We start from the raw sequence: 16,512 nt of genomic DNA, 5'->3' as shown, positions 1-16,512 counted from the left end.
TAGCAAATCTTTCTAACCGGTTTTTATTCCTAAAAATTAGCAAGCAATCATTCCCACTAAGATTAACCGTTTTCTAAAATATAGCATGAAGTTCCAGCCATTAATTTGGGGAACAGGAATTACTACTGAAGAAACTGCTACTTTAGGGAACAGCAGTTATTAAGGGAACAGCGGTTATTGTTTGTGTACACGTGTGATTTGACTTAATCAAATCTTATGGAAATAACCGTGTGTTTGCTTAATCCACATTACTCCCATGATCTCTTGATAGTGGGATGATGGATTGGGTTATTCCATTTTCTTAGGAATATTATTTTCTATAAATTGCAAGTTAATTCCGGTTTTTAAAAAAGATGAGAAGTAATCCAACGTTTTGTGCTTAAGTGTTTTTCATACGTTTTTGTTGGATTTTACAAGAAATATTTTGTTCTTAAAGTTGCCAATTAATTTATAATATTTTCTTGATGCAACTCTTTGATTTATTTTAGAGAATTTATATCCTTTTTGTAAGGGTTTTTGAGAGTTTATGTAATTAGACTCGGGTGAGTCTAAGGGGGAAGTTAGATAGCTTTTAGTGAAGCTAGAGAGGATTAGCTTATTGTAAAGCTAAGTTTGTTGCTTTGAGTAAAGAAATTAGAGAGTGAAGAGTTGGCCTAGTTGTTTCGCTTCGAGTGAAGTAAGGTGTTTATTGTAATTGTAACTAATTGCCTTAAACATAGTGAAGTTGTTAGAAATCCCAAGTGGTCGTGGTTTTTCCTTTTGTTTAGGCCCAAAAGGTTTCCACGTAAAATTGTGTGTCTCTCTTATTATTTTGCTCTTAGTTTAAGCTTTATTTATTTTGAATAATTCCGCAAAAACAGGGCACAATCGCTTAAACTTGCAACAACAACAATTCACCCCCCCTCTTGTTGCTGTTCCCGTTCCTAATTGAATCAACATATATATATATATACATATATATATATATATATATATATATATATATACATATATATACATATATATATATATATACATATATATACATATATATATATATATACATATATATATATATACATATATATACATATATATATATATATATATATATATATATATATATATATATATATATACATATATATATATATATATATATATATATATATATATATATATATATATATATATATATATATATATGTTTACATTTAAATCCGTATATGAAAGAAATTTATTAAAACTAATTCAGAAATAATTTAATAAGATTGTAAAATCATTAAAAGTTGTTAAAATATTAAATAATTTCATTATTAAAATCTCGGGGTGTTACAGGCTACCCCCCTTAAAAAGAGTTTCATCCCCGAAACTAGCGCAACCAAGGTACAAATTGTGAAAATTTATATTTCTAATAACCCAAGAAGGTGTCCTAACTATTTTAAGCCTAAGGAATTAACTCAAAGATCATGACCTTATTGACACTATTATACTCACTTTTCATACATATTTCGTTTCGAGCATTCATAATCATCTAAGTTAACTCAAAATCCAAACAAACCATGTAAATGTCACACAATTAATTTAACACAATTAATCAAAAGCGTGTAAAAAATCATACCATTGACTCGACACGATCAATCAAAAGCATTCAATTTTGTACTAGGTCGATATCATAGAGGAGAAGATACATGCAAACGCGCAAAATTCTATCACATTCTACCCCCCCTTAAAGACTTAGTTACGACCTCGTAACTTACTAACCTCAGGAAAAAGGTGTGGGTATTTCTCACACATGGAAACCTCAGTTTCCCACGTTGCCTCCTGTGTGCGCTGGTTAGCCCATAGAACTTTCACCATCTTTATATCTTTTCTCCTCGTACTACGCACCTTAGAATCTAATATCTTGATAAGCTTCTCTTCATAAGATAAATTCTCATCAAGGTCCAAGGGCTCGGGGTCTAGCACATGAGATTTATCGGGAACATATCTCTTCAACTGCGAAATGTGAAACACATCATGGACCTTACCCAACTCATTGGGTAACGCTAGTCTGTAGGCGACCTTTCCTACCTTCTCTGTGACCTCATAAGGTCCTATAAACTTTGGACTCAACTTGCCCTTCTTGCCAAACCTCATGACTTCCTTCATCGGTGAAACTCTCAACAACACATAATCCCCTACGGCGAACTCATCAGGTCTCCTCTTAAGATCTGCGTAGGACTTTTGTCGATCCTGGGCCGCTTTAAGACTTTCTCGAATAATCTTTACTTGATCAGTCATCTCCTCTGACATAGCCATTCCTAGAGTGACAGATTCACTGAAATCGTCCCAACATACTGGATTACGACAACGACGACCGTACAAAGCTTCAAAAGGTGCCATCTGGATGCTTGCCTGGTAACTATTATTGTAAGAAAATTCCACCATGTCTATGCACTCATCCCAAGATCCTTGCCTATCCAAAGCTACCGCTCGCAACATATCTTCAAGTGTCCTATTGGTGCGTTCAGTTTGCCCATCAGTAGCCGGGTGAAAAGATGTGCTCCTAAGAAGTTCTGTACCCAAAGCTTCCTGAAATGATTCCCAAAATTTTGACACGTATCTAGTATCACGTTCAGACACTATAGATCTAGGGACACCATGGTATCGTACAACATTCTTAAGGTAAGCTCGAGCCAACTGATCCATGTCCCACTGAATATTCATCGGAATGAACTTAGCACTCTTGGTGAGTCTATCCACGATCACCCATAACTATCATTTCCTGACCTAGTCCTCGGTAAACCCAAAACCAATCCATGGATATGTCATCCCACTTCCATATAGGAATATCCAAAGGTTGGAGTAAACCTGCAGGCCTCTTATGCTCGCTCTTTACTTTCTGGCAAGTCAAACACTTGGAAACAAACTCACCAATATCTCTTTTCATTCCAGACCACCAAAATGTCTGTTTCAAGTCTTGATACATTTTATCTCCTCCCGGATGAATAGAATACTTTGTGTTATGTGCCTCTGTCAAGATCTTATCCTTGAGCTCTGTGTAAGTAGAAGGTACGCACCATCGACCCTTGTATCGCATGCTACCATACTCGAATATAGTGAATCCCTTCTTTAACCTGCTCTATCGTTTTCTCCAATAAGAAGTCACTCACTTGATTTGTTAAAATTTCCTCAAAAATTGAAGGTCGTATGGATAAGGCTGCTAACCGGGACTCTAGCTCCCCATGCTGTACAATCTCGAGATTCAATCCTTCCATGTCTCTCTGCAACTCTCTAGGAACAGTCAAGGAAGCTAAGGAATGACTGGTCTTTCTACTCAAAGCATCGGCTACCACATTGGCCTTACTCTCATGGTAATTAAACTCCACGTCATAGTCGTTGATCAACTCTAGCCACATTCGTTGTCTCATGTTTAAATTTTTTGTGTATACAAGTATCGCAAGCTTTGATGGTCAGTATAAATTTTGCACCTCACTCCATACAAGTAATGTCTCCAAATCTTCAGAGCAAAGACAATGGCTGCTAGTTCTAGGTCATGGGTCTGATAATTGACTTCATTCGGTTTAATTTGTCTTGATGCATAAGCAATAACCTTTCGATCTTGCATCAACACACACCCCAACCCATTTTTCGAGGCATCATTATACACAAGATATTCAGACGTGCTGTCTGGAAGGGTTAAAACCGGTGCAGTAGTCAATCTTTCCTTTAATGCTTGGAAGGCTCCCTCACAATCCTTAGTCCACTCAAATTTCTTGTCTTTCTTCATTAAATTAGTCATCGGTCGGGCAATCGTCGAGAAATCCTTCACAAATCTTCTATAGTAACCAGCCAAACCTAGAAAACTTCGAATCTCGATCACGTTCTTTGGTGTAGGCCAATCCCTCACCGCCTCGATTTTAGCTGGATCCACGGTAATTCCCTCTTTGGATACAAAATGCCCCAGAAATGATAATTTTTCAAGCCAAAACTCACACTTAGAAAATTTGGCATACAATTGATTCTCCTGAAGTATCCGTAACACTTGCCTCAAATGTTGCTCGTGCTCTCCCTCATCCTTTGAATACACCAAGATATCATCGATGAAGACCACAACGAACTTATCGAGGCATGCACTAAATACTCGATTCATCAAATACATGAATGCTGTTGGTGCATTTGTCAGCCCAAATGGCATCACTGTAAACTCACAATGCCCATAGCGAGTCCTAAAGGCCGTCTTGGGTACATCTCTCTTCGCTATTCTCAATTGATGATAGCCAAACCTCAAGTCAATCTTCGAAAACATTCCGGCTCCCTTAAGCTGGTCAAAAAGGTCATCAATTCTCGGTAGAGGGTATTTGTTCTTCACTATAACCTTGTTCAACTCACGGTAATCTATGCATAGTCTCATACTCCCATCTTTCTTGCGAACAAACAACACACGTGCCCCCCCAAGGCGAAACACTCGGTCGTATGTACCCTTTCTCCAACAACTCTCCTACTTGCTTTCTCAATTCTTCCATCTTTGCTGGTGCCATCCTATAAGGCGCTCTGGATATGGGTCCTGCCCCCGGTATTAAATCTATGTTAAATTCAAAGTCCCGAGTAGGTGGCATTCCCGGTATTTCGTCTGGGAAGACGTCCATACATTCTTTTACGACGGGAACGGTCTCAAGAGCCACAGCCTTATCCTCTATTCTTCGAACGTTACACAAGTAACAAGGTAATCCATGCCTCAGCAATCTCTTCATTCTCAAGGAAGATACCATTTTAGCCCGTAACCCCAAAGTGCCCTTGTTATACTTTACCCTTTTTCCCTTAGGTCCCACAAGCCTCACTTCTTGTTTGTCGCACTCAATCTCTGCCTTGAAATGACTTAACCAATCCATCCCAAGAATGATGTCTAAGTCATCCATGTCGAGCTCATAAAAGTTACTAGGGAAAAAAAATTCTCCTATGATTAAAGGAACTCCTCTATATAACCTAGTACACTGGAATAACTCCCCCGATGGAATCGGATTCAGGGTTCTTTAATCCTAACTTCTCGATCTTTGATGTGTATACAAAAGAATCAGATGCCCCAGTATCAAAAAATACTTTAACAGATACAGAATTCACAAGGAACGTACCTGTCACCACATCCCTCGCCGACTCTGCCTCCTTGCTGTTGATGGCTGTCAACCTCCCAGTGGTTGGATGAGTTACAGCCATACTGGCTCCTCCATTGCCATTCTGGGTGTTGTTCAAATTGAGTCCTCCAAGCTTGAAGTTACTTTGAGGCGTGCGGTTTCCATTCCAATCCCTCTGGTGGTTCAGCTTCCTACCACTGTGGTCGTTCCCATCCTTGTTATTTCTGAAATTCCCCGATCTAAAGCTTTGTTGCCCATTATGTTGTCGAACTGGTTTTCCATGCTTTGCGAAACACTCATACTCCCGATGTCCCAGTTTGCCACAATATCTGCACTCCACCAAGTTTCCACTGCAGTCTTTCCCCGGGTGATTGTTGGGACACTTAGAACAAAAGAAGACTCTCTCCTTGCCATGACGATCCTTGATCACCTTCCGATCACTGGCACCTCCCAGCTGAGGCTTGCCATTTCTCCCATTTCCGAGGTGTTGGTCATTGAAGCTTTTATGTCTCTTGCTGTGGTGGAAACTGTGTTGTTGATGAAAAATCTCCTTCCTCTTTTCCCCACTAGGGGCTGCCCCACTACTAATCTCGGGCCCTTTTTCCTTGTCCATCTTAAGCAAGCTTCCAACTTGAGCTTCTCTGTGATACATCGCATCCAATGTGGTGTATTGGTCACTATCAATGTGGACTTGCACCTGATTCACTAATCCCAATTCAAATCATTGCATCTTCTTTTCTTCGGTAGGGACGTCGTCAGGGCAGTATTTGACATATTCTATGAATTTCTTATAGTATTCGTCCATGGACATCTCCCCCATCTCAAGCCTAGCAAATTCATTAGACTTCTGCTTCCTGATATGTGGTGGGTAAAACTTTTCTCGAATCATCGCCTTGAAATCCTTCCTACTTAGCGGATTATCGGGATCACTCATCACACTATCTCTTGCATTCGACCACCAATAATCTGCATCTTCTTGAAGGTAGAATGCAGCCTGGTCTACCCTCAAGTGCTCCGGGCATTGCACCATATTGAACAGTTTGTCAAACTCTCGTAACCAACTTTCCAAAGCTGCAGGTTCTCCAGTCCCTGAGTACGTAGGAGGTTTATTCTGAGAGATTCTCTTGCTCATAGAGGAAGTTGTCTCTGCGGTAGGCTTGGACTTTGACCTCCTTTCCTCGGCAAGTTCCATAACCAGCTCACGTAGTGCCTTGTTAGAAGAGCGTTGTCTCAAACGTTTGCTAGATAGTGGAGGCATTTCCTGTTAGCATCATCCAACACGAATATAAGTTTATTTCTCCATCTATGCCAAAAGACGAGAAAGGGTGGGGTCGAACATTTAACTCATGATCTAACTTATCTACATGTGTACCTCTACCTCTATGATAATCAACTTTAAACAGTAATATGCTTATCTTAAAGAATTTCGTAAATGAACAGTTAAAGGACGGAATTCGCATATAAGAAATGAAAATTGTTATATATAGATTCTCAAGCATCCAATCACATAACACATTAACCTTTTCACACAAATAAGGTTCAAATTAACATAAAATTTGAGCATTATTATACAAATTTAGTAGATTGTACCAAAAGCTTCACTAACACTAAGTAATACTCAATATTGCAGAGAACGTAACTAGCCTCTGTTAAACAAACCCATGTTCATAAGGAAGTCGTAAGTATGAGCAACTAACACTTATAATTCTAATATCAAATTACTTGACTTATTCCACTTATGCACATGCAATAATCATCACAACGCCAAAACATAAGTCGTATATCTATCCTAAATCTACCCCAGCTCTCACGCGTGACGTTAACTTCAAACAATTCCTTAAAGATTTAAGAATACGAGCGTAAAAGTAGGAACCACTGGCTCTGGTAATCACCTGTAACACCCCTGAATTTCCAACCCCTTAAACAAAACCAGAATCGTGAAGGAAGGGAGGAAATTCGGGTGTTACATAAAAAAAAAGGGAAAATAATTAGATTAAACGCTAAAGATTAATTAAAAAGGGTGAGTAAGTAGAAATTTCGGCAGCATCTCTGCTGAATACTGAGGATGTGACGAGAATATATACATGGATAACATAACTAAAATAATCTGAGGCCTTTAATGCCTTCGAGAATACGTCACGACGGAAAGAATCATTGTCGGCTCCTCAAATCATCAACTCTAACGAGTATCGTGGTTCCAGTGTTAACGCATCGATCTGACGGGTACTCAAGGTGTGTTTTCACTACTATACATCCAAAAATTACGCAGCGGAACTATGGATTATACAAGGAGTCACATGGCTCCATATAAAAGAAATTTACACAATCCCAAAAGAAAACTTTACAAGTAATATAGAAGCTACAAGCATTGGACTATTTGTATACAATTGTTACAATCATACTCCACTCTTTACCCCAATGCATAGCAAAAAGAGCTCCTATACCTGTCATGTCAAGCTATGATCCTCCTGCTGCTCAACATAATGACCATAGTCAGATGTGTCATAGAAGGAACATCATAGAGAGTGATGAACAAACAATAACAAACACATACACGTCAGTAATTAATGAACTTACAACAATTAAAGTCATCGAACAAAACTATAGGCAACGATATAGTATGGCAATAACGAGTCTACTCATCTGTCTAAACACCTCTAGTTATTTATAATTTCTCATTCAAACTACTAATCTCTCGAGGTATATTCAAGGTAGTGGATCCTCTCTCTATTCATGGCATAGTGACACGGCCAAGGGCGTTATCGGCCTCCCGGCGCCCATTGGCAAAGTATGAGCTCATGCCCCCTCTAGCTGACCCTCTCGGGTCTTACCTTCGGAAAAAACTAACACACTGGGGTACTAAACCAGTGAAGAGGCAACCATATTGGGGTTTGCAAGGCCAACATGGTAACGCCTCGATCAAGGGGCGTTATCGGCCTCCCGGCGCTCAATGACCCAAGCATGCTCATACCCCCCTTACGGTGGTCCCGTTGAACCTCACCTAGGGGACTATTAAATCAACCGGACATAATCCAGCTGATTCAAGCCAACTAATCATAAATCAAGGCTCAATAAATAGGAAAAACACTTCGATACTACACTCAACCATGGCGAGTTCTTTACTAGATAGAAATATGTTCTCACAGTCTCCTAATGCTTTCATTCTACTTACCTATATCTCTATTATGACTATTTTCCAGCATAATTAACTTTATGGCGCTCTATAATTCTAATACGATGCATATAATCGTGAAACATTGATAATACTTTGTAACGATAAACATGATAATAAATTACTGCGTGTACGTACCTGCAAGCGTCACTGCACAACCAAGAGTTACAAAAAATCACCCAATTAAGTTCTACTTTCCTCTTATGAACTGGGAACCTATACAAGTTATGAGTATAACTAATAAGTTCCCTTAACTACTTTGCCATACCAAACTAAATACGAAAGTAACCGCTATCACCCATTCAACATGAGTTTTCGATTACTCTAACACGCACATAACTCATTCAATACAAGTCAAAATCATTAATCAACATAACATAAGTCTTTCCATCTACTAATTCAACAATCAAGTAAGCTTTCACAACAATAAAGTGCATTTTATGACAATTTCTATAAGCCAATGAGGCTCAAAGTATAGTCCTTGTCACTATGAATGTCCTAGGCTACTAGCACTTGTATAAAAAGATCAACACTAGCAACTTATGATGATAGTGATGTTAGTGATAGCCTCAAGTTGTGATATCGTTTACTATAATGTACAAGATTACTCATGATGACAAGAAGGCATGAAAAGAAGCACTTCCCCAAATAATTCGAAACAAAAATGGCAACAATGATTTCTTCCTACTTCAACAATGAAGGTATTCAACTTTAATTACCACGACCATACCACAATTGACAAACAATAATACTCAATAACATAACAATATCCACCATCATCTTTATAATACAAGTGACAATTAACACCACTTTTGTGACTAATACTCTTAATTATAACAACTATTATCACCTATTCACATTCAAATCATATATTCAAATCTCATACCAATCTATTCAAGTTTTAAAACATCCCCATGCACAAAAGTAGTACAATTATTATCACTTCTATTCATACTTTAACTCTAATTCATAGCTATATTCAAATCATCACTTAAACTTTTACCCATCATAAGATTTAATAAGAATAAAACAAAAATCAACACAAAATCCATAAACTTGATACAAATTCCCATTCAAAACAATGAAAATAAATTAGGGGAAGAAGATGGCTTACAAAGATGGGACTAGCAAAAGGGATGAAGGGGTAAGTGGAGGTTGTGGTGGTGGTGCAGGAGCTCCGTTGACGGTGGAGGGAGGACAACCGGCTGCTGGAGCTGCTGTGAAGGCGCGAAGAACTGTCGAGGAAGAGCAGTCGGCTGCTGCTAGTTACTGCCGTGGAGGAGGGAAGAGAGGTCGGCGTCTCTGTGGGGTCGTGCAGCAGGCCGGTGGTGGTGAGTGTGCCGGCAGATGCTGGGCGTGCGAAAGGGAAAAGGATGCGGGAGTGACGGAGGAAGGGAGAAGAAGAGAAAGAAGGAGGAGAAGGGGGAGGGATGACGGCTAGGCTTTAGTATTTAGGGTTTCATGGGCTTTTTATACTTGTTTTTATTTTTATTATTATTATTATTATTATTATTATTATTATTATTATTATTATTATTATTATTATTATTAGGTTTATTTATTTACTTTTATCTCGATTCATTTTCTTGCGAAACCCAACTAAGAGACTTCGTGGGCTCACACATTTTAGTAAAATAATCATTTTTATTCGAACCTCTTTATTTGAGAAGTCGTAACTATATTTTTAATATATATATATATATATATATATATATATATATATATATATATATATATATATATATATATATATATATATATATATATATATATATATATATATATATATATATAGATATGTTAACATTTAAATCCGTATATGAAAGAAATTTAATAAAACTAATTCAGAAATAATTTAATAAAATTGTAATATCTTTAAAAGTTGTTAAAATATTAAATAATTTCATTATTAAAATCTCGAGGTGTTACACCCAGCTAAAGAAATTTAGACATAGAATCGGAGTTTGGTCAAGGAATGCATTATAGTGAACATCATCCACAAATTCCATAGTCTCACTATTCAAACCCTCATAAAGGTCAAGGCTAATTTGCCATCGTTCAACATTATGCACATGAGGGAGAGAATCCCCATATCTAATAAAGAATATCCAAAAAGATTCATGCTCGTATTGATGCAAGGGATAGCAAGCCATGATGAAAAACAAAAATTTCAAAAATAAAAGCTATTTACAAAGCACACCAAAACTAAAATCTAAACAAACGCCTTGTCCCCGGCAACGGCGCCATTTTGATATCCGGTTTTCTAGCACGTCGTTAATACTAAGAACCAAGTTATACAAACAATATTTATAATCACCCTAATACTACTACAACGAGTGTAATGGTAAGTCCGGGGTCGAACCACAAGGACAAGGGATGCTAGACTAAAGACTTGGTGTGGGAAGGTTATATGGAAGGTTGGATGGTGGGTGAACTTTACTAATAGCAAGAATAAAAAAAGAGAAATTAACAACGAAAGACGAGCGGGGAGTAGACTATATCCACCCTAGAATGGTCTATTGGAAATAAAGATAAGCTAGGTTAAGGGAGTTCGAATGATAATCTATCAAGACACTCTAGATATCGAGAGGAAGTTGGTGACCTTATAACCCACACGAACGACCTATAATCGCCCTATGTCTCTCTAGGAGTGGCAGGACAAGATTCGAATCGAATATCTATAAACAACCATCATCAACCTCAACCCTAATCCTAAACATTAATGATAAGACCAAACCTAGGGTTTCTCTAACCTAAAACCCCTAAGGAAACTACTCTAACATACTAGAGATAAAAGCAATAAACAAGGAAAGCATTAGAGGAATTGAAGAACATGAAAGCATTAAATCTAAACTAAGAAAGCATTAAATGAAAGCATTAAAGAAAAGCAATAGAAAGAAGCAATAGAGGAAAGCAATAAAGACATCAAAGCATTAAAGAAATAAACTTACATAAAAGAAGTTACATGAAAGTAAATGAAAGCATCAATGAAGAACTACAAATCTACACTAGGGCAAAAACTAGAGAAAGCATTAAAGGGTTTGATGTTCTAAAATGAGGCACTAAGGCACTCAAACTAGGCATGAGGTTTATTCAGATACAAGGGGGTATTTATAAGTTAAGGAATGAAAGAGGTAAAAAGCCCTCGGGAATAAACTTGCGAAGAAAACAAGTCGCGCAGTCTGGAGCTTAGATTCGCCCAAATTGAAGGGGGATTCGCCCGAATGGCACCCCATTCGATCGAATGGAGGTGCATTCGGTCTTTCCAGGCGTTTTGAACACGTTTCCTTCATGTTCTAGATCCATTCGCCCGAAGCCAGGTCCCATTCGCCCGAATCCATTCCTTCTTGGCCTATTTTCGTCTTTTGAAGTTTTGGATGCCTTTCGGACTTTGTGGGGACCTTGAGGAAGACTTGGAATGCTTGTCGTGGCTCTGATACGTGCCTCTAATCTTCGATCGAAGTGTCTAAGTCTCGTATGCAACGTAAAATACCTTGAAATCTCCGAAAATACCTTAAATTACCTCAAAACGCCATGGAGACAAAAGCAAGGTAAAATCATGCGTAAAGTGTGTAAAAACCATTCTAAAACGCGAGACTCGACACTACAATGAGGAGATAAATGTGCTCTAAAAACGAGCACATCAATTGCACACTTACCGAACACACCTTGTTGCACATCTCACCAACTAGACCTTTGTGCCACTTTGCTTCTTTGAATGACTCGGCAACGGCTATGTACTCTGCTTCGGTAGTTGAAAGGACAACCACATCTTGGAGTGATGATTGCCAACTCACTACTGAACCATTCAATGTGAACACAAATCCACTTGTGGATTTTCTAGCATCAAGATCACCTCCCACTTGTGGATTTTCTAGCATCAAGATCACCTCCATAGTCCGAGTCACAAAACCCGATTAGCTTGCTTGAATCTTTCCCATACATAAGAAAAATATTAGACGTGCATTTTAAATATCTCAATAGCCACTTAAGTGCCTCCCAATGTCCCTTCCCCGAATTAGACATACATCTACATACCAAGCTCACTAGATGAGCTATATCGGGCCTAGAACATACCATGGCATACATCACACTACCAACAACACTAGTGTACAAAATTCTTACCATTTGCTCTTGTTCTGCCTTTGTTTGTGGACACAACTTCTTGAACAATTTGAAATGAGAGGCAAGAGAAGTAGACACACCTTTAGCATCACCCATGGAGAAGTGTTGCACAACTTTCTCAATATACTTCCTTTGGCTAAGGCATAAGACACCTTTAGTCGGGTCTCTCAAAATCTCAATCCCAAGAATCTTCTTGGCTTCACCAAGATCCTTTCATATCAAATTCACTTGAAAGAAACTCTTTCAAGTTCTCTACCTCAAACAAAGAATAACATGCTACTAACATATCATCAACATACAAGAGCAAATATAACAAAAATCCATTTTCAAGTTTCTTAAGATAAACATAAAAACTTCTAACAAAATCATGTGAAATCAAGAAAGAATCGAACCTCTTTTACCATTGCCTTGGTGATTGCTTTAACCCATACAATGATCTTTTCAATCTACACACATGACCTTCCTAACCAGCGACTTCAAAACCTTCCAGTTGCTTCATAAAAATTCCTTCTTCAAGCTCACCATGGAGAAACGTCGTTTTCACATCCAATTAATGCAACTCCAGATCCTCCATCGCCACATAAGCTAATAGTGCCCTTATAAAAGAGTTCTTCACGACTAGTGAAAATACCTCATGAAAATCGACACCCTCAATTTAAGAGTATCTCTTTTCCACTACCCTTGCTTTGCAGATGGGAGCAACATCACTAGAAGGACCCTCCTTCCTTTGGAATATCCACTTGCACCTAACAATCTTCTTTTTGTTTTTTGGTGCTTCAATGATATCCCAAGTTTCAATCTTTACAAGTGATTTCATCTCTTGCTTCATGGCTATCAACCATTTGCTTGAGTGTTTTGAGGTCATAGCCTCCTTATACGTACTTGGTTCATGCAACCCTTTGACTTCGCTAGCAATTTTGAGAGCATATGCAACATAATCATACTCTTCAATGTACCTCCTAGGAGCTACGATCTTTCTCTTTTGCCTAGTTGTGGACAAAGGAGGAGATCTTTGTTGAACATCTTCATCATTTTCATCTTCATCAATATTGGGAGGTTGAACCTTCTCTTTTGCATCAATAGGATCAATTACAACATCATTTACAAAATTTTCAATGCGCTTTTCTACACTAGAGACTAATATTCTATTTTCATCAAATACATCTCTAAAGGTAATTATTCTTTTTGACTTATTACACCACACCCTATACCCCTTTACACCCACTCTATATCCCACAAATATGCATTTTCTAGCCCTAGGTTCTAATTTTTCATTATTAACATGAATATACGCCGGAAAACCAAAGACTCTAAGACTAAAATAATTTATCGGAGTGTTGTATCACACTTCTTGTGGTGATTTGAACTTCAAGGCGGTATGAGGTGAGCGATTGATCAAGTAACATGTCGTTGCCACCGCTTCGGCCCAAAAATGCTTCCCCAATTTTTGTTGGTTTAGCATACACCGAGCGCTCTCCAACAATGTTTTATTCATCCTCTCGACAACACCATATTGTTGAGGATGCCCTGCCAAGTTCTATGTCTCACAATACCTTCACTAACACAATATTGAAGAAATTTATTATCAACCAATTCAGGACCATTATCGGTTCTTAATGTCTTGATGCTCCTACCGGTCTTTTTTTCAATCATTTTCTTTCATTCTAAGAAAACAGCAAATACTTTCATTTTAATGTTTAATAAAGTAACACCATACTTTTCTTGAGAAGTCATCTATGAAAGTCAAAAAGTAGTTACAACCACTAAGTGAGGGCTTTCTTGAAGGCGCCCGCAAAAGGGAATGAATATAATCAAGAATTCCCTTAGTGTTGTGTATGGCGGGTTTGAAACTAACCCTCTTGTGTTTCCCATAAACACGTTGTTCGCAAAATCCAAGGTTCCCTAACTTTTTTCCATCAAATAAACCTTGTTTAGAAAGTTCATACATACCTCTTTCTCCCATGTGACCAAGTCTCAAGTGCCAAAGCTTTGTTTCTTGATCGGACATTGTGTTTGTGGAAATGTTTGCCGAGATGGGGATAGTTGAACCTTCAATATCATACAAACTCCCATTCATCTTCCCCTTCATCACCACAAGTGACCCTCTAGCATTCTTCATAACTCCACCTTCACAAGTGATCCTACACTCGATCTTATCAAAAGTACCCAAAGATATAAGATTCTTTTTCAAACCCAGAACATGCCTCACATTCGTCAAGGTTCTCACCATCCCATCAAACATTCTCATTTTCACACTCCCAACCCCAATCACCTTACAAGTAGTATTGTTTCCCATGGTCGCATTTACCCTATCAACACTTTCATATATTAGAAGAAAGTTTTGGTGGAAGTCATGTGGAATGTGCACCCCGAGTCAAGAATCCACTCATCACTATCTTTGTAGCCATGTGTGGCTACTAAAACATCACAATCATCACTATCATTCACGTAGCTAGATCGACATTACTAGTTGCGTCCATAGCCCCATCATTACTATAATTTTTTTTTTCCATTTCCAACAATCCTTCTTGATGTGGCCTTTAAGCTTGCAGTAGTTGCAAGTCTTATTTTTGCTAGGCCCCCGTGACTTCGACCTCTCTTTACCTTTTTTTCAGCCCTACTAGTGGAACCTTTGACAAAACTCTTCCATCTCACAAACAATCCATCACTCGAGCCACCCTGTGATTTTTGTGACAATTGTGTATCAATGAGATCCCTTTGTGTCAAGGAATTTTTCACATCATCACTACTCAAGTTTTCTCTACCATAATGTAAAGATTCTCTAAAATTCTTATAAGATGGAGATAGAGAACATAAAAAGTAAATAGCCAAGTCTTCATCATCAAGCTTGACTTCTATGTTTTGCAAATCCATAACAATTGAATAATACTTATCTAAATGTGGTTTTAAAGGTTTACCTTCCTCCAAGCGTAACTCGTAGAGTCTACTCTTCAAAAGTAGCATATTGGTAACAATCTTGGCCATGTAGAGTGATTCCAATTTCACCTATATACCCTTGGTTGTAGGTTCTTTAACAACCTCTCACTGGAAAGGCATAGTTGAATTGCCAATAGTGTCTTCGTATCAATCTCTTCCCATTTCGCTGCGGTCATTCCTTCCAGCATTTTGTCTACACCGTCAATTGCTTTTTGCACACTATTTTGGATCAAAATGGCTCTCATCTTTGACTTGCCATAAGCCAAAATTCACACTCCTATCAAACTTCTGTATGTCAAGCTTCATTATGGACATGCTTCACCAACAAAAGACTTCTTATACCACCGTAAAAATAACCTTGGCTCTAATACCAATTGAAATGAGAGTTAAGATTGATAAGGTTCGAAGTACCTTATGAACGATAACGAAATTCAATGGCTTAACAATGTTTGAAAGAAATTAAAATGCAAAATAACACAATTATTTAAGGAGGTTCACCCAACGTGGTGTGTAGTTTCTTGTCTATATTATTTTAATGGAGTAAAACTATTCTTAAACAAAGTATTACAATTGAGTAAGAGAATAACAAAGGCTATGTGTTTAGGCTTAGGGGTGTGTGTTTTATGTGTTTGGATGAACAAATGAGCTCCCTATTTATAGGGGTGATCACACTAATCAACATTCAATACATTAAAGCTATGAATTAATAACATTGAAACAGTTACAAAGACTTGAAGTGTCAAAAACAGCATCCAAGGAAACGTCAGAAGATCCGCTCGTCCAAAACAGAGGCTCGCTCGGTTGAGCAACCTGGTCGAGCGGGCTACAGAAAACTACTAGAATATACTGTTTTTCTGCTTGACCCACCCAGGAGCTCACTCAGTCGAGCTGCCTGGTCGAGTGACCTACAAGAAGCTTTCTAATAGTTTTGCTCGACTAAATAAATTCCGTTTAAAACTTGAATAATCCGTTAAATCATTATATTTCAAATTATTTCTTTTATTTTTATTTTTGTGATTTAAGTTTATAAAAATAAAAATCTCTCAAATCACATTCTTATTCTAAACACCATTCAAAATTCACTACTATCACCTCAACCCAACAACTACCATCATATGAACTTGCTGATCCTATTGATCTTTTTGACACAATTCAAGTTCAATGATACGTTATAATCAATGTTAA

The sequence above is a fragment of the Amaranthus tricolor genome, chromosome 1 (genome assembly GCF_026212465.1).
Source record: "Amaranthus tricolor cultivar Red isolate AtriRed21 chromosome 1, ASM2621246v1, whole genome shotgun sequence".
In the NCBI taxonomy this organism is placed as follows: Eukaryota; Viridiplantae; Streptophyta; class Magnoliopsida; order Caryophyllales; family Amaranthaceae; genus Amaranthus; species Amaranthus tricolor.
Note: the sequence above shows the minus strand (reverse complement) of the source record.